This window comes from Girardinichthys multiradiatus, chromosome 4 (genome assembly GCF_021462225.1).
Source record: "Girardinichthys multiradiatus isolate DD_20200921_A chromosome 4, DD_fGirMul_XY1, whole genome shotgun sequence".
NCBI classification, from domain to species: domain Eukaryota; kingdom Metazoa; phylum Chordata; class Actinopteri; order Cyprinodontiformes; family Goodeidae; genus Girardinichthys; species Girardinichthys multiradiatus.
In genome coordinates this window covers 50,233,126-50,252,996 of record NC_061797.1, presented here as the reverse complement: position 1 = coordinate 50,252,996, position 19,871 = coordinate 50,233,126, and the positions used below count along the sequence as shown (strand labels likewise).

The 19,871-nt window shown below is 43.7% G+C and overlaps 1 protein-coding gene across 1 annotated transcript in view; it reads left to right on the top strand.

The window, feature by feature from the left end:
- Positions 1–19,871, top strand: part of LOC124866761 (SH3 and multiple ankyrin repeat domains protein 2-like) — a 317,419-nt gene that overhangs the window by 146,148 nt on the left and 151,400 nt on the right. The window lies entirely within an intron of this gene.

The following is a 19,871-nucleotide window of genomic DNA, read 5'->3' as shown; positions in this document are numbered from 1 at the left end:
TGAAACTTGTTTCTCGACCATCTACATTTAAGTGAAATCAAAATAACAGTAATGATGTTATTTTCAATTCAGTTTTTACATGTTTTTTCTGTTAAATTGTGCTTGAATAAAAATTCAGATATTAAGAAAGTGAGAGCATCAACTTTGTATCTCTGAACTGCGACTCAAAACAGAGTCTCACTGGGCCGAGTTTCAGTCCCAACAACTGTAGAAACATACCCAGCATAACATTATGACCACTGACAGGTGAAGTAAATATCATAAATTATCTTTTTTTTTACAGTACCTATTAGTAGGTGGAATATGTTAGGAAGCAGGTGAGCATTTTACCTCAAATTTGATGTTTGAAGCAGAAAACTTGCTTAAATCATTAAACATAACTTAATGATTTCAGCAAGTTTGACAATGGACTAATCAGTGATGGCTGAACGACTGGGTTAGCTCATCTCCAAACTGCAGCTCCCGTGACATGTTTCAAGTCTGCAGTGGTCAGTATCTATCAAAAGTCATGAGTGGCCGAGGCTCATTAATGCACTTGAGGGTCGAAGGCTGGCTCATGTGGGTCCGATCCAATAGATCAGCTCCCATAGCTCCAGTTATTCTTCGTTAAAATGGGATTGAGATTCAGTACAATTCTGACCATATTTAAGTAGTTTGAATAATCACAGGGTCTTTGACACTCCAATTTTTAAATGAACTCTCAATGAATCTTTCTTAGACCCTATTTGGTTATTTGTGTAAATAAAAAGTTTTGAAACCGCTAAAATGTTTTCATCATATCGAAATCCCTTCAATGATATTCTAGCAAAATACATGGACTGAGCCAAGTTTTGCTCAGTGGTATGAGTCATAGTGGCGCAGCAAAGCCCCTCCCCATCCTGTTGCTGTGCACTGTTTTTTCGCTGCCTGAAAAAAGTTTACTACAGCTTTAATTCAGATATTTAGAAATAATAATATCATTTTTTTGTTGTGGAATCTAAAGGAGCTCCACCCATGTCTTAATCTATGTATCAAATTAAATTATGAAATACAGATTTAGTGTATGGATGAAAATTTAAGGGTAATAATCATGTTTCAGCAGCAGTCAGAATAGTAGTTTACTTATTTTAGCCGTTAGATGTTTTAAATGTAGCTTTAAATGTTTGAGTAAATACAGTAAAACCGAATAATTTTTAGTCAAGATTATCTTCCTGTAAGAGTCTCATGCCAGGCCAGGCTTAATCTAATGTCTGTGAGCTGAACCTAGGACTACACCCTATGAAGAGTGGACCTGGACAACACTGCTCCTGCTGCTATTATGTGCGTGTTTTCAGAGGGGAGGAATCTGCAAAACCTTGCAAGCTTCAAACTGATATGTTTGACTCCTAACCTACGCCTGAGTTACAAAAGAGCCTTATCCAGGCAGGCATTTACGAAAGGCAGTCCCACGGGGTCCTCGAGGTCCTCCACATCCACTCCAGTAGAGCGTTTCATTAGCTTGAGCGCTTCATAAAGAGAGGGAGGACAGGCTGAACTGAGATCACATCAGAGTGTTAGTCAGAGTCTGACTTCAGCTGAGGCTTAAATTTAGCTGTTTCCCTGCAGCTTGTTTGTACATTATGGAACAAATAAGGTATGCAACGATGAAAATTTGGGACAATAGCAATATTTGATCATGATATTGCTGTTATGGCAGCATAATATATTGCTATTATTTATATTAACTGTATTTCCCTACCACCCCTACAACGCTTCAAACACCCACAATCTTGTGCTGCATCACTGTCACATGACCAGATACCACGTGTCCTCCCCCCTCCCCCCCGCGAGGAACAAGATTCCTAACAGACATAGAGAGTGAGTTGTTGGAGCTCTTATGTGAGGATGCCCCGACAATCGAACCATGCCTTCTGGACCTCTGTGACTAGGGTTGGCAAAATAATCTATATTTCAATATAACAGGGCGAGACCATCCAGAAAAAAAACATATGCGACCCTCTTTAGCTGACAAGGCAAACACAAAAGCATTGTTAGGGGAGCTTTCCCCATTAGACAGAGTCAATTCCGACCGATGCCACATGCTAGCTACAGTAACGCTACAAGCTAATTCAATGGTACTGGTAATTTATAGCAACTTAAAAGGTTCAGTAAATGTCAAAGGATGAAATAAACTAACGCTATCTGTTTAAATATTTGCTTTATGGACACAGACACCAAACACCCCATTCTAATCACCCAAGGTTCTAATCACCCAACGCCCAACGTTCTAATCATCCAAAGCCCCAACGTTCTAATCATCCAACGCCCCAACGTTCTAATCATCCAACGCCCCAACGTTCTAATCAACCAACGCCCCAACGTTCTAATCATCCAACGCCCCAACGTTCTAATCATCCAACGCCCCAACGTTCTAATCACCAAACGCCCCAACGTTCTACTCATCTAACGCCCTTTCTAATCACCCAGTGCCCAAACGTTCTAATCACCCAGTGCCCCAACGTTCTAATTACCAAACGCCCCAATGTTCTAATCATCCAACGCCCCAACGTTCTAATCATCCAACGCCCCAACGTTCTAATCATCCAACGCCCCAACGTTCTAATCATCCAACGCCCCAACGTTCTAATCACCAAACGCCCCAACGTTCTAATCAACCAACGCCCCAACGTTCTAATCATCCAACGCCCCAACGTTCTAATCACCAAACGCCCCAACGTTCTAATCATCTAACGCCATTCCTAATCACCCAGTGCCCAAACGTTCTAATCACCCAGCGCCCCAACGTTCTAATTACCAAACGCCCCAACGTTCTAATCATCCAACGCCCCAACGTTCTAATCATCCAACGCCCCAATGTTCTAATCAACCAACGCCCCAACGTTCTAATCAACCAACGCCCCAACGTTCTAATCATCCAACGCCCCAACGTTCTAATCACCAAATGCCCCAACGTTCTAATCATCTAACGCCCTTTCTAATCACCCAGTGCCCAAACGTTCTAATCACCCAGCGCCCCAACGTTCTAATTACCAAACACCCCAACGTTCTAATCATCCAACGCCCCAACGTTCTAATCACTAAACGCCCCAACGTTCTAATCACTAAACGCCCCAACGTTCTAATTACCAAACGCCCCAACGTTCTAATCATCAAACACCCCAACGTTCTAATCACCAAACGCCCCAACGTTCTAATTACCAAACGCCCCAACGTTCTAATTACCAAACGCCCCAACGTTCTAATCACCAAACACCTCAACGTTCTAATCACCAAACGCCCCAACATTCTAATCATCTAACGCCCTTTCTAATCACCCAGTGCCCAAACGTTCTAATCACCCAGCGCCCCAACGTTCTAATTACCAAACGCCCCAACGTTCTAATCATCCAACGCCCCAACGTTCTAATCACCAAACGCCCCAACGTTCTAATTACCAAACGCCCCAACGTTCTAATCACCAAACACCCCAACGTTCTAATCACCCAGTGCCCCAACGTTCTAATGACCCAACGCTCCAACGTTCTAGTGACCCAACGTTCTAATGACCCAACGCTCCAACGCTCTAATGACCCAACGCTCCAACGTTCTAATGACCCAATGCTCCAACGTTCTAATGACCCAACGCTCCAACGTTCTAACAACCCAATGTTCTAATGACTCAACGCTCCAACATTCTAATGACCCAACGCTCCAACATTCTAATGACCCAACGCTCCAACGTTCTAATGACCCAACGCTCCAACGTTCTAATGACCCAATGTTCCAACGTTCTAATGACCCAACACTCCAACGTTCGAACAACCCAACGTTCTAATGACTCAATGCCCCAACGTTCTAATGACCCAACGCCCCAACGTTCTAATCACCAAACATTCTAATCACCCAACTTCCCAAAGTTCTAATTACCCAATGTTCTAATCACCACCAGAAAGCCAGGAATTGTGCAGGGCTGCTGCTGAACACATATGCGTTGTGTAAATGCACTCGTTACCCTGCAGCATATGCTCTGAAAACCATTACAACAAAGTCAGTGGTGAAAGCTTTGTCTAATTTCATTTCGGTGTTTGGAATTCCAAAGACAATTCAGACAGACCGAGGTACCAATTTCACCTCATGCATGTTTGCTGAGGTTTTGAAGCAACTTGGTGTGGTACATCAGCAAAGCAGTGCTTATCATGCTCAAAGTCAAGGGGTTCTGGAATGTTTTCACTCGACTTTGAAGGGATTATTGCGAGCATATTGTGCAGAGTTAGGTAGAGACTGGAAAGAAGGTCTGCCTTGGCTTCTTCTAGCAGCTCGTGAAGTTGTACAAGAAAGCACAGGATTCAGTCCGAATGAATTGGTGTTTGGACATCAGGTGCATGGCCCGCTTGCAGTTCTAAAAACTAATCTGGAGAGTTCTGATCCACCTTTGAACTTGTTTGACTACATTAATGGTTTTTGTCGCAGATTGTTTTTGGCTGGAAACTAGCTTCTGAGAATCTTAAAAAGGTTCAGAGAAAAATGAAACAATGGTTTGACCAGAAGGCTGAAAATAGAGTTTTTCACCCAGGAGATGAGGTTCTTGCTTTACTTCCTGTTCAAGGTTCTCCTTTTCAGGCAAAGTTCTATGGTCCATATTCTGTTTTGAAACAGGTGTCGGTACAAGATTATGTGGTTTCTACACCAGACCGGAAACGACTGACTCAGCTTTGCCATGTAAATTTACTGAAGCCTTATTTAAGTCGGATTCCGGAAGAGAAAGAAGTGAAGGCCGTTGCCTCTTCTGGAAAAGTAGACTTGTTCTATACAGGCAAGTTGGATGAGGATGTGCAGAGTCCAGATGATGCTGTGTTCCAACCCAGACTCAAGAACTCTGTGATGTTATCCAACTTAGAACTATTACTGGGTAATTTGTCTGCAGAAATAAGTGAGCAATTGAAGCAGTTAATTTTGGATTTCTGTGCATTGTTCAGTGATATTCCAACACATAGACATTTAGATGAGCATGACATTGATGTAGGAAATGCGCATCCCGTCCGTCAGCATGTCTTTCGTGTTCCTCCTGAGAAGAGATTTTTTGAAATCAGAAGTTCAGTATTTGTTGGAAAATGGAATGGCTAAACCATCCTGTTCCAGTTGGGCTTCACCATGTTTGTTGGTAAATAAACCTGATGGTACTCATAGATTCTGTGCTGACTACAGGAAACTGAACAGCATTACGAAACCTGACTCTTATCCACTTCCTCAAATGGAAGACTGTGTTGATTGGGTTGGGACTGCTAAGTTTGTGAGTAAATTTGATTTGCTCCAAGGTTATTATCAAGCACCCTTGTCTGCTCAAGCCCAAGAAGTTTATTCTTTTATTATACTATCTGGGTAATATTCTTATACAGTCATGAGTTTTGGTCTTCTTTAGTGATACATGGCCTGAACACATATTATGTATCCGGGCACTGTTTCAGCATCTTCAAGATGCTCATTTAACGGTAAACTCGGCAAAATGTGAGTTTGCAAAGGTTACTGTGACTTATTTGGGGAAGGTGGTTGGGCAAGGTCAAGTGCAGCCAGTGCAGGCTAAGGTTCAAGCTATTGCTAGTTTTCCACCTCCTACCTCAAAAAAGGAGTTGTTGAGGTTTTTGGGGATGGTGGACAGATGAGGTAGGGGTTGACCATCCAGTTTGTTTCTTTTCAAAGAAGTTCAATCAACATCAACTTAACTTCTCAACCATTGAGAAAGAGGCCTTGGCACTTTTTGGGCGCTGCAACATTTTGATGTGTATGTGGGAGGGGGTGTTTCTCCAGTTGTGAAATATTCCGGTCATAACCCCTTAATTTTTCTGCACTCTTTACAAAGTCCAAATCAGCGCTTGATGTAGTTGGCCCTATTTCTACAACCTTATAATCTGGAAATACGGCACATTCGAGGCACTGAAAATGTACTGGCTGATGCATTGTCTCGTGCCATTGATAAACCGAATGACTGGCTTAATAACCCCATAGGTCCCAGTTAGGTCTTTGGGTTTTTTTCTTTCAGGGGTTTGGTAATGGGGTTTGAGTGCTCGAATGATCCTAGAGGCTATGTTGTCTGGGGCTTAAATGCCCCTGGTAGGGTCTCCCATGGCAAACAGGCCCTAGGTGACGGGTTAGACAAAGAGCGGTTCAAGAACCCCTCATGACGACTACAAAATCGAGACACGTGACGTCGCCCAGTACGGCGGAGCCGGGGTCCCACCCTGGAGCCGGGCCTGGGGTCAGGACTCATCGCAGAGCACCTGGTGGCTGGGTTGTTCCTTGCAGGACCCGGCCGGGCCAAGCCCGAACGAGAGACGCGAGACCATCCCCCAGTGGGCCCACCACCTGCAGGGGGAACCGTGAGGGACCAGTGCAAAGAGGATTGGGCGGCGGACGAAGGTGGAGACCTCGGCGGCCCGATCCCCGGATGCTTAGGCCAGCTCTAGGGACGTGGAATGTCACCTCGCTGGGGGGGAAGGAGCCTGAGCTTGTGCGGCAGGTCGGGAGATATCGACTAGAAATAGTCAGGCTCGCCTCCACGCACAGTGTAGGCTCTGGGACCCATCTCCTCGAGAGGGGCTGGACTCTCTTCTACTCTGGAGTGGTCCGCGGGGAGATGCGGCGGGCTGGGATGGGTTTGCTTGTCACCCCCCAGCTCAGCCGTCTCGTGTTGGGGTTTACCCCAGTGGATGAGACGGTCGCATCCCTGCGCCTTCGGGTTGGGGAGAGGTCTCTATCATTTCAGCCTACGGGCCGAGTGGCAGTGCGGAGTACCTGGCCTTCTTGGCGTCCCTGTCGGGGGGTGCTGGATAGTGCCCCTCCTGGGGACTCCATTATTCTGCTGGGGGACTTCAACGCCCACGTGGGAAACGACAGTGACACCTGGAGAGGCATGATCGGGAGGAATGGCCTCCTCGATCTGAATCCGAGCGGTGTTTTGTTATTGGAAGTCTGTGCTAGTCACGGATTGTCCACAATGAACACCATGTTCAAACATAAGGGTGTCCATCAGTGCACTTGGCACCAGGATACCCTAGGGAGGTGGTCAATGATCGACTTTGTTGTCGTATCATCAGACCTTCAGCCGCATGTTGTGGACACTCAGGTGAAGAGAGGGGCTGAGCTGTCCACTGATACCACCTGGTGGTGAGTTGGACTTGCTGGGGGAGGAGAAAGCCGGACGGACTTTGCAGGACCGAGCGCATAGTGAGGGTCTGCTGGGAACGTCTGGCGGACCCCTTAGCCAGGGATGTATTGAACTCTCACCTCCGGGAGAGCTTTGACCAGATTCCGAGGGATGTTGGAGACATAGAGTCCAAGTGGACCATGTTCTCCGCATCTATTGTCGATGCTGCTGCCCGTAGCTGCGGCCGTGAGGTCTGCGGTGCCTGTCGCGGCGGCCGGTCCTGTTCATAACTTTTATGGACAGGATTTCTAGGCACAGCCAAGGGCCGGAGGGGGTCTGGTTTGGGCACCAGTGGATTTCGTCTCTTCATTTTGCAGATGACATGGTCCTGCTGGCCCCCTCTAGCCAAGACCTACAGCATGCACTGGGGCGGTTCGCAGCCGAGTGTGAAGCAGCTGGGATGAAGATCAGCTCCTCCAAGTCCGAGGCCATGGTTCTCGACCGGAAAAGGGTGGCTTGTCCTCTTCAGGTTGGAGGGGAGATCCTGCCTCAAGTGGAGGAGTTTAAGTATCTCGGGGTCTTGTTCACGAGTGAGGGAAAAATGGAGCGGGAGATCGACAGACGGATCGGTGCGGCTGCCACAGTAATGGGGGCGCTGTGCCAATCCGTTGTGGTGAAGAGAGAGCTCAGTCGAAAAGCGAAGCTCTCGATTTACCGGTCGGTCTACGTTCCTACCCTCACCTATGGCCATGAACTTTGGGTCATGACCGAAAGAACGAGATCCCGGATATAAGCGGCGGAAATTAGCTTCCTCCGTAGGCTGGCCGGGCACTTCCTTAGGGAGGGGCTCGGAGTAGAGCCGCTACTCCTCCACATCGAGAGGAGCCAGTTGAGGTGGCTCGGGCATCTATACCGGATGCCTCCTGGACACCTTCCTCGGGAGGTGTTCAAGGCACGTCCCACCGGGAGGAGGCCCAGGGGACGGCCCAGGACACGCTGGAGGGACTATGTCTCTCGGCTGGCCTGGGAACGCCTTGGGCTCCCCCCGGAGGAGCTGGAGGAGGTGTCTGGGGAGAGGGACGTCTGGGCGTCTCTGCTGAGTCTGCTGCCCCCGCGACCCGGTTCCGGATAAAGCGGAAGACGACGAGTACGAGTACGAGGGTTTGGAAATGGGCCTACTGCAGGTGGTGCTGGTTGGCCTAATTGCTGCTACTGCTGAAAAGCTGCCATGTATGCAGCACAAGGAGACTTTCTCCCCTGCGATTCCTCCCCTGTTAGTTTGGTTGTAAGGGTGGTTTTTGGCTTTAGGTCATTTTCTTAATTTTGGCTTCTCATTTCAAGTATTCCTTTTTAGGTGTCATTTCTTTAAATAAACAATCCCTTTGTTTTGTGAAAAAATCCTTGTATGGTCTCCTTTAATGTTACCCCACCAAACGAGCCTCATGGACATAACAGTAATTATTGATGTTTTTTGCTCTTAACTAAGATTAGCCTGTGCCTTCAAAAACCATTGCCGCCGTATCAGAAATGGTATCAAGTATTTTTCTTAGTATCGGTATCGAGTTTAGAATTTTCTCGTTGTCTTGTGACAATCCTATCTGTAACAGACAAAAGGATCAATAAACACCAAACAAAGCAGCAAAGGATGGGGTCCTAACACCACTGTTGAGCACAGTGGAGGACTTGTGATGCTGTGAGTTTGTTTCTCTTCCAAAAGGCCTTGGGAACCTTGTTAGAGTTCACGTCTTAAACTCTTTGCATTGTGTTTTCAAGAAGAAGAAGCAGCACTTAAACATGACTTGCACAAGTCTTTCTGTCAGTCAATACTCCTTGGTTTAGAGTAGTTTTTAGAAAAAGGGAATGAAGATGTTTATGGATTTATGGCATAATCCAACCGCACTCTCATTTCGATGTCTTCTTGTGTTTTATCTGTCAACATCAGTAAATTCATCCAAATCCCCGTGGATTGGCCCTATTTTTTCTCAAATTTTATCTTTTCTCATTGATATTTTTGCATTGTAGCCTCAGTTTCCTTTTGCTGAAAAATCTCCAGATCCAATTAATTTTGCTTAAATTTAGCAATGTGTTCAGTGAACATTCAATGCTCTTGTAAATTTAGGTACCGAAACATCTACCTGTAAGGTTTTTATAATAGGACTAATTATGTTCTTCTTTCTAAAATAAAGACCCTTACATACTGGAAACAGTCCAGTTTAAGATATATTATTTTTATCCTACTTTACATCATTAATACAAGTTCTGTTAGGTACTGTCTGAGTTACCAAGACACTGCAGACTCTTACTTCACTGACTGATATTTTTCCTCTCTGCAAATCATTAGTGACTGTATGGTTGCTGCTCTGCTAACATAAGGGTAGTTTCATGTTTATTGGTTAGTCTGGGTCCTCATGGCATTATGGTGTTTCTTTGAATTTTATTTTCAATTTACATTTTAATTGATGCAAATTGCATGGACTTTGGTCGGCTTTTGTATTTTGTGGAAATATTTATTTTCATTTTTTTGTATGCTGAAGACTAAAATGAATGTCGGTCATAAAAAAAACAAATATTAAAAAATTTCATATATAAAGTACTTCTATGTCCATTTTTAAAAGAGATTTTTTTTTATCTCCAAAGTACACAGATGGAGTAATTTGTGTGCAAATGACTTTGCACAAAAAAGTAAAAAAAATATCAGGATAAATGTTGCCAGTTTTTAACACTACAGGTTGAATTTCTTAGAAATGAATGAATATTACTTGTAGTGATGACTGAAGTTAATAACATTCATGAAAACAATTTGAACAAAATATGTTGACGAAACACAGGAGGGGCACACAGTGAGGTGACCCCAAAGGATGAATCAGTCCTCAACTTTTCACTCCCTGAAGTTAAGTAATATTTCACCCCTTCATCTGCTTATCATCTGGGAATGTAACACTTTGGGGGTTCATCCGGGATCTAACAGCAGGGCTTAGCTGGTGTTTTGTTTGATGATGGATCCAGTCCTCTCATTTTAACAGCTTTTGACTTTGTTGGCTTTTTGTCTCTGTTGGGTAAAGAAGAGCGGTCACGTGAGTCCTGATGTGGGTCAGCCTCTCTGGTCTGGGTTCTTTTGTTTTGATTTTGAATATTTTCTGGATCCTTCTACCGGAAACTAGCTTGAATTGAGAAACATTTCCCAGTGTTAGTTACTTTCTTAATAATCTATCTCAGAAATGCGGTAAACTTAATATATAAATATCTGCAGAGAAGCCGTAAATATGGTCTGTGGGTTCGTATAATTGTTGAAATTTCCCTTAAAATTAACTGTTTCTATTAGTAAATCAAAGTGTTCTTTTTAAATATTAGGCAACACATTTCTGTTAGTCTTGCAGGTCCACTTTAGTGCTTTTCAAAGCAAAGCAGCTTTCTTTGACAGTGAGATGATTTCAGTCCCTAAAAAAGCACAAAGATTTCTGAAAATAAGATCCAGCAGCTGATGTCCCGGAGAAATGAGGACATTGAGTTAAACCGGGGCATCCAAGTAGAAATCTGTTGCAGAAGAGAAACAAACAGCCATTATTTTACTGACAGCAGGTTCAACAGCAAAACATCAAGCAGCCACTAAACATGTTGGACTCACTTGTTGTTGAGTGGAGAAAAAAATCGCTCTCTTGCACTTACTATCTTTATCATTGTTGCACTCTCCTCCTACACATGAAGCCCAGAGCTGAATCCAACAAGTTTATGCCCGTTTCACAGATGGAAAGGCAGGAAGCTGAAACAGGTAAGACCAGAGGAATCTGAGCCTTAAAAGAGTTAAAAACTCTCCTGGTTACTCCTTTGGAGACAAACTGTGACTGTGCTGCAGCTCAGAGGACAATGATGTCAGATGATGAGTTCTAGCTCATGTCCATGTTTATTTTTTATTATTTTCTTGTTAATTAATTCATATACATTTTCATGTGGTTTGCCAAACATCCAGGGTACAATCATGTAAATGTCATGTATTTTATATTTTCAGACTGTTGTAGTGTTGTTGACAGGATTTTTCTGTACATTTGGACACTCTACAGTCTGAGTAACCAACCTTTCAGTTTTAGGGTTCAACATCAGGACAGGATAAACATGATTGAGTCTTTAACTGCTTCTAAAAGTGTTGAACTCTGACCTCATGAAGAAAACATAAATTCCAGGTTCATTCCAGCTTTGCTTCAGTTCATGAAGGTTTGCCGACTCCGTTTTGTGCAGCACTGTATATCTGCTGCTGTGTTTGGGTTCTGTTGATGATCCAGTTTGGACCAAGCTTCAGCTGTCTAACAGATGGACTCACATTTACCGATAGGGTTCATGGTTAACTGAATGACTGCAAGCTGCCTCCTGTGGCCGCAAAATTAGCCCATATCATCAGCCCTCCACCACCTTGCTTGACAGCTGGAACGAGGTGCTTGTGCTGTAAGCTGTGTTTGCTTTTCTTCAAATGTGGCCCTGTGTGTTATGGTCAAACATCTCTGCTTTTGTCTCATCTGTTCAAAAGACATTGTCAAACGTCTTGTCCTTCATGCATTTACAGCTTTGCAACCCTAAGTCTTGATGCCATCTTGATTTTAGACAGAAGAGGCTTTCTCCTTCAACTCTTCCAAAAAACAATACTGGTTTAGTGTTTCTAATTTCATGACCTTTAACCTTTGACCTGCTAACTGAGGCCTGTAGAGCCTGAGATGGAGCTCTCTGGTTTTTGGTCATTTCTCTGAGCTTCACGCCCCTCAGCAACGCCCAGATTGATGGGCTTTGCTGATGTTTTTCCAGTTTCAGCTTATTAGTCGACTTGCTTCAGCTCACTGTAGAAGCTACAGTGAACTTCTCTTCTACAGGTCTCTTCTATTTAAACGTAGACTTTATTATAAAAAAGTGAATTTGTGAAGTCCAGATTCATTTAATCTGTTGATCACATTAATTTACATAAAATTTAAAATGAGAGCTGTAATAAAGGGTTGTAGAGAGCAGGTCAAAACTAATTAAATATCAATGTGATTTTTAAACACACACTTGAATAAATTGTATTCAGGCCATTGCACAAATAAATTTTAATGCATTAAAAGGTCTTGTCCTCTCAAGATGTTTCATTTCATTTTTATTGGCATCCTAAAAAATCCTAAATATCAGACCACAAACATTACATAACTTTAAACAGGAATATATCTAGACAGAGAGCTGGAACACACATTCCCACCCACACTCCAATACCTCAGCAATATAATAGAACAGGCTCAAACACATCAATTAACTACATATCCCAGGGAGCCCATAAATACATTAAAGGATTTAAAACAGGTTTTTTCATCAGGACAAATGAGGAAGTAACAGAAGATGACTGATGCAGCTTTAAACTAAGTAAACCATATTTTCTTTTGGTCAGAAACGGCTCCCTGAATGTGCTTGAAAAGAACGGGATAATATGTTAACATTCAAAATAAAGTGTTTCCTGTAAAAATGATTTCAACAACAAATAACTCAAACACGTCAAAGCAATGAGTCCTTTTAGGACAAAGCAAAAATTGGGTGTGGCGCTGATGGTGTAGGGGTGAAATAACACGACCATATGCAGAGGCTATAGTCCTCAAAGCAGCTGTCCCGGGTTCGAGTCCCGGACCCGGCAACATTTGCCGAATGTCTCCCCCTCTCTCTACCCCTCTTTCCTGTCTGCCTACTGTAAAAAAAAAAAAATGAAAAATACAAATAAAGGCCACTAGTGCCAAAAAAATATCTTAAAAAAAACAAATATGGAAAAAACATCAGATTTTCTTAAAGCCGAAAAACAAACTTCCTGTGGTTTGAAAGTGACTGATATTAAAAATATGATGTTAATGTTAAAATTTCAGTCATATTTTCAGTTTCTACCTCCTGACATTATAAAAGAAGGTAACATTATTTGCTGTGCAGCACATTAAAGTCTATACAGTTAAAACCAGACGTGAACATCCACTTTATAAAAAGAATCATAACCCTCACTAATGTTAAATCAAACAAACTTTTCCTGTTTTAAGTCGAAATTACCAAAATGCCAAAATTATTAGATTTTTTTTTTTAGATTTAAATTCAGTGCCTCTGGACTGTCAGACTGGGGTGGTGGTCCCCCTTCATAAGAAGGGTGACAGGAGGTTGTGTTCCAACTACAGGGGGATCACACTCCTCAGCCTCCCTGGTAAGGCCTACACCAGGGTATTGGAGAGGAGAGTCCGGCTGATAGTCGAACCTCGGCTTCAGGAGGAACAGTGTGGTTTTTGTCCCGGCCGTGGGACACTGGACCAGCTCTGTACCCTCTACAGGGTACTCGAGCGTTCATGGGAGTTTGCCCTACCGGTCCACATGTGTTTTGTGGACCTGGAGAAAGTGTTCGACTGTGTCCCTCATGATGCCCTGTGGGGGGTGCTCCAGGAGTATAGAATCGGAGGCCCTTTACTAGGGGCCATCCGGTCTCTGTACAAGCGGAGCAGGAGTTTGGTCCGCATTGCCGGCACTAAGTCGGACCTGTTACCGGTGCATGTTGGACTCCGGCAGGGCTGCCCTTTGTCACCGGTCCTGTTCATAACTTTTATGGACAGGATTTCTAGGCACAGCCAAGGGCCGGAGGGGCTCTGGTTGGGGGACCAGAGGATTTCATCTCTTTTTTTTTGCAGATGACGTGGTCCTGCTGACCCCCTCTAGCCAAGACCTATAGCATGCGCTGGGGCGGTTTGCAGCCAGTGTGAAGCAGCAGGGATGAAGATCAGCTCCTCCAAGTCCGAGGCCATGGTTCTTGACCGGAAAAGGGTGGCTTGTCCTCTTCAGGTTGGAGGGGAGTTCCTGCCTCAAGTGGAGGAGTTCAAGTATCTCGGGGTCTTGTTCATGAGGGTAGAATGAAGAGGGAGATCTACAGACGGATCAGTGCGGATGCCGCAGTAATGGGGGCGCTGTGCCAGTCCTTTGTGGTGAAGAGAGAGCTGAGCCGAAAAGCGAAGCTCTCGATTTACTGGTCGGTCTACGTTCCTACCCTCACCTATGGCCATGAACTTTGTCTCTGCTGAGTCTGCTGCCCCCGCGACCCGGTCCCGGATAAAGCGGAAGACGACGAGTACGAGAGTTTTAAATTCAGTTTAAGGGTTTTTTTATATATATATATTCTTAATATTTGTTAGAATTGCCTTTTTAAACTGTATGACCTGGGTCAGATGTTTTGGATTTCCTTCCAAACATTTCTCACAATAGTTTGGCAGAATTTTGGCCCATTCCTCCTGACAGAACCGGTGTAACTGGGTCAGATTTGTAGGCTGCCCCACTCACACACACCTTCTAAGCTCTGCACACACATTTTCAGTGGGACTGAGATCAGGACCTTGTAATGGCCTCACCTAAACATTTACTTTGTTGTCCTGAAGACATTTAGTGGTATGCTGAGGGACATTGTCCAGTTAGAAGACGCATTCGTGGCCAAGCTGTAACTCCCTGTCTGTCTTCAGATGTTGTATTAATATTTCAACATACTGTTTTTATCCATGATGCCATCTATTTTGCGAAGTGCATCTTTTCTTTCTGCATTAAATCACCTCCACACCATGATGCTGCCGCCTCTGTACTTCATAATCAAAGAAAGCACTTCAAGCTTGCCCCTTTTCTCTTCAAATGTAACGATGGAAATCATAACCAAACACTTCAATTTTAGTTTCATCAGATGACTGAACATGTCTCTAATAATTAAGGTATTTGTCCCTGACTGCATTTCCAAACGGTTATCTGCCTTTTTATCTTGCTTTTGAGGTGATGGCTTCTTCTTCTCCTAGTGGCCTTTCAGGTTACAAGACTTTTTCACTGTAGATAATGATGTCAGCTTCAATGTATAAATTTAGCAAACATAAATAATTTTGGCAATCCTAACTGACCTTAAACAGGAGACCTTTAGTCTGTTGGTGAGATTAAGGTTTTTTTGTACAGTATCTGTACATATCTGGTTTTAACCATAAGTGAATTCGATTTTTACTTTCTTCTTGCTACTTTTTGATAAAGGCCATGTTTGTGGAGGTCGTGAATAATAGTTTCCTGTCACCTCCCACTTGAGCTGTTGATCTCTGCAGCACCTCCAGAGTTACTCTACTGTCCTTGCCCAGCCTAGGTGTTCCTAACCCTGCTTCATACTCCTAGCCTGCCCTAGGCTGTGTTCCTAATGTTTGTTCTCTAATGTTCTCTACAGAACCTCTGAAGCCAGAAACAGAACAGCTGCAGTTAGACCCAGATTAAATTACACACAGCTGGACTCTGGTTGCTGATTAGCAGACATCTCAAGGAAATGTGTTGCATTGGATAATATTTCAATTCAATTCAAACATACTTTATTAATCCCAAAGGGAAATTAAATGTTGTTGTAGCTCATTATGAAGGTTTCCTCAAAGAGCCGTTGTAGATGCTGATGGCTGTGGGCAGGAAGGATCTCCTGTAGCGCTCCGTCTTACAGCAGATCTGAAGAAGCCTCTGACTGAAGACACTCTGTTGTTGTAGGACAGTCTCATGAAGAGGATGCTCAGGGTTCTCCATAATGTTCTTCATTTTATGAAGAATCCTTCTTTCCACAATGATCTCCAGAGGTTCCAGAGGAGTCCCCAGAACAGAACCAGCCTTCTTTATCAGCTTATTGAGCTTTTTTAAGTCCCTGGTTCTGATGCTGCTTCCCCAGCAGATGATGGTAGAAGAGATCACACTCTCCACAACAGACTTATAGAAGATATGCAGCATCTTGCTGCAAACAGCAAAGGACCTAAGCTTCCTCAAGAACTTCAGTCTGCTCTGTCCCTTCTTGTAGATGGCTTCACAGTTGCATCTCCACTCTAGTCTGTTGTCCAGGTGAACACCGAGGTATTTATACTCCTCCACCACCTCCACTTCTTCTCCCATGATAGAAATAGTTTTTGACTTATTCCTGTTTCTCTTAAAATCTACAATCATCTCCTTTGTTTTAGTCACGTTCAAAATTAGAATTGTTTCCACACCATGCCACAAAGCGGTCCACCACCTTCCTGTACTCAGCTTCTTGTCCATCTCTGATCCACCCCACAACTGCAGAATCATCCGAGTATTTCTGCAGATAACAGGAGTCTGTCTTGTACTGGAAGTCTGAGGTGTACAGAGTGAAAAGGAATGGTGAGAGTACCGTCCCCTGTGGTGCTCCTGTGCTGCTGACTACCTGGTTAGACTCACAACCCTTCAGTCTCACAAACTGTGGTCTGTTTGTCAGGTAGTCTTTGATCCAGGAGATTATTGAGGTCTCCACCTGAGTCTTCTGGAGTTTCTGACAAAGCAAATCAGGTTGGATTGTATTAAATATTCTGGAGAAATCAAAGAACATGATCCTCACAGTGCTGCTGGCTTTGTCCAGATGACAGTGGGTTTGTTGAAGCAGGTGTTTGATGGCATCTTCAACTCCAACTCCACAGCGATAAGCAAACTGAAGGGGGTCCTGATGGTTTACTGTTTGCTTACTCAGGTGGGCCAACAGGAGTCTCTCTAGGACCTTCATGATGTGAGATGTCAGGGCAACAGGTCTATAGTCATTGAGGACTGATGGGTGAGTTTTCTTTGGTACCAGAACAAGACAGGAGGTCTTCCACAACACCGGAACCTTCTTCTGGGCCAGGCTAAGGTTGAAGAGGTGCTGCAGAATCCCACAGAACTGCTCTACACAGACCTTCAGGACTCTAGGGCTGACATGATCTGGACCTGCAGCCTTGTTCTGGTTCAGTCTCTCCAGTTCTCTCTTCACCTGACCTCTTGAGACACATAGGTGGAAGGTGGAGGCAAAGGAAGCATCAGCATCTTCTGATATGGTTGAAGGCAAACATGTAGAAGCAGAAGGGTCTAGGGCTGAGGTGGAAGATAAAAAATGTGAGGTGTTACTGAACAGCTGTGGGTCCTGTGGGTCAAAGGAGGATGGAATGTCTGTTTGGCTGTGAGCAGGAGAGGAGGATGCTGAGCTTGTTTCTGAACTAAACCTATTGAAGAATGTGTTCAGTTCATTGGTTCTGTCCAGACCTTCATAGGTCTGATCATCCTTCTGCTTGAAGCCTGTGATCTTCTTCATCCCTGTCCACACATCTCTGATATTGTTTTGCTGGAGCTTGCTCTCCAGCTTCTTCTTGTACACCTCCTTGCTGTCTCTTATCTTGACTTTAAGTTGCTTCTGTAAACTCCTCAATAATTCTCTGTCTCCCTCTCTGAAGGCTCTTTTTTCTTGTTAAGCAGGTCCTTCAGGTCACTGGTGATCCAAGGTTTGTTATTGGGGAAGCATCTCACGGTTCTGGTGGAGATGATGTTATCCACACAGACGTTTATATAGTCAGTTACACACTCAGTCATGGCATTGATGTCCTCTCCATGTGGCTGGAACAGTGCGTCCCAGTCTGTAGTCTCAAAGCAACCTTGCAGAGCTTCTTCAGCTTCCTGTGACCATTTTCTCACGGTCCTCTTTATTACAGGTTGTCTCTCAACTAGGGGGTTTTATTAAATGCAGAAAAAAAAAATCAGATTGTGATCAGATTTGCCTAGAGGACGTCTTGCTTTATGTATGAGTCCTTGAGATTTGAATAAAACAAATCTGTTTTATTTTCTCTGGCAGCTGACAAACTGTTGAAACGTTGGTGTAGCAGAGAGTGAAGCATAGTTAAAATCACCAGATATTGTCACAAACACATTGGGGCGATGGGTCTGTAGCTTAACATCAACATTATTTTAAGAGTGTCAGAGTAATTGGGGCTGAACGCAAATGCACCGCACAATTCTTTGCCTTTTTTGTGTTGGTTTGTCGCATAAATCTCATTTAAATCCAGTGAAGTTTGTGGCTCTAATGTGACAAACGTTAAATTGTTCAAGTGGTATTAGTTTTGCAAGGCAATAGTACTGGTGGGTGGAAACAACACACTTTCATTTAAAATGCCTTGCATGAAACTTGAACCATTAAGCTTCAAGCAAAAGAGTGAGATTTGTATTTGTAAAAAACAGGAAGATGCTTTATACTTTCCGACTAGAACTACCACATAGACACACGCCCTGCAAGATGACTGTAGGGCTTTTAGCACATAACTGATGCCGCACAGATAAGATTCCTGCTCGACATTAGGAAGAAAGGGGCATTCTTCATGTCAGCATTCATCACAATGCCTCAACACAACCGACACACACAGCTTAGATAAGACTTATGTTGTTGCGTTACGCTCCTACCATTTTCCATATCAAACTAATTCTGTTCCAGGTCACTGGGGACAGGTGATTTCTCCGACAGTCAGGGGAAGATAGATGACCCCTGGACCAGTAACCGGTCTTGCACAGCGCAACACATAAGAACAATGATCCACACACTCATAGCAAAGCTCAGTTAATCTCATAGGCAAGCATGGGAAGAACATGCAAAATCCACACAGAAATCCCGATATCCTTTATTCTCTATCCTGCATTTATCACCTCTATCAGTCTATTCAGAGTGGCCACTCTCCATGCTTCTCAGTTCAGCAGAGGAAATCACTTTAATACCACCATGATTAGGAGCCAAATTAACAACTGGAAAGAGCCGTTCCTGATAAACGGCTGTGACCACAGCTGAATGAAGCACGCTCCGCGTGTGCTGCCTGCACGCACACTCTTAATTAGGACAGTGTGTGGGCGTGTTGTGGCCATGCCATCTGATAATATCATGTGTCAGTTCAGCATCTGTGTAAAAGTGTGTGTATGTTGGTGTGTGTGCTTGGCATACTTTAAAATAACTACTGTTGCAGGAAACCAAAGGAGGCAAAACTGAAAGCACATTCAAATTTAGTCATCCTCTTTGAGTGCTTTGTTTTACTGATGCAGGACATTTTAAAGAGATGCAGATTTCAAGCTCTTTGTTTAACAAAGCCCTCCAACATTTAGCCACATCCCTTTCTGCTTCCGTTAACCGCCTCTTCATGTTGTATTTCTAAAATCTCCGAGCTGCTCTATGATTCTTTCTGAGCTTTGCAACCTTTAAAAACCAAATTTCTCTTTTTCTTTTGCATTTGCTCCATTTTAACCTTCCCTCTGAGCCTTACATGAGGTTCTTATCGAATTCTTCACCCCACCCATGCTCCACATCCCTCCTTCCAACTTTTCCACCCATTCTGTTCCCACACTGATAGCACCTAACGTAAGTCATGTATTGTTTCTCTTCTATCGTAAAGGGATAGTTAGGAATTTATTGAGCTGGGGTTCTGTGAAGTAGTTAATAATAGTCAGTACCTTACCTGCAGCAGAGAGAAATAATTTTCAAGTGATTTATGAGGAACAGAACTTCTCATACTAAAAGACCATCAGTGCCTTTTAGGAATGCTAAATGCAATTGTTCCTGGCAGTTTGGACTCATAACTGTCTAGAATTAGATATCTAATACTCATCTGATAAACTTGATGTAGATGTCTTAGATCAAATACTGCTCGATTTAAGCTTGTGTGTCTCTGGACATTTTAGACACTGTTTACATCACACCTAAATGAAACCTGTTAAACTTAGCATCTACAAACCAAAGAACATTTAATTTACTTATCCACACACTGCAAAACACTCACATATACAGTTAATGGCTTATCTCTACAACTGTTTCACATTTTGCAACATTGCAACCACAAACCCTGTTGTATTTTACCAGGATTTTATTTGACACGAAGTAGTGCGTAGTTGTGGTGGGAGGAGGTAGGAGAAGGATACATGTAGCCACTCATCGCAGTGGGCAACAAGCGATCCGAGGCAACACAGG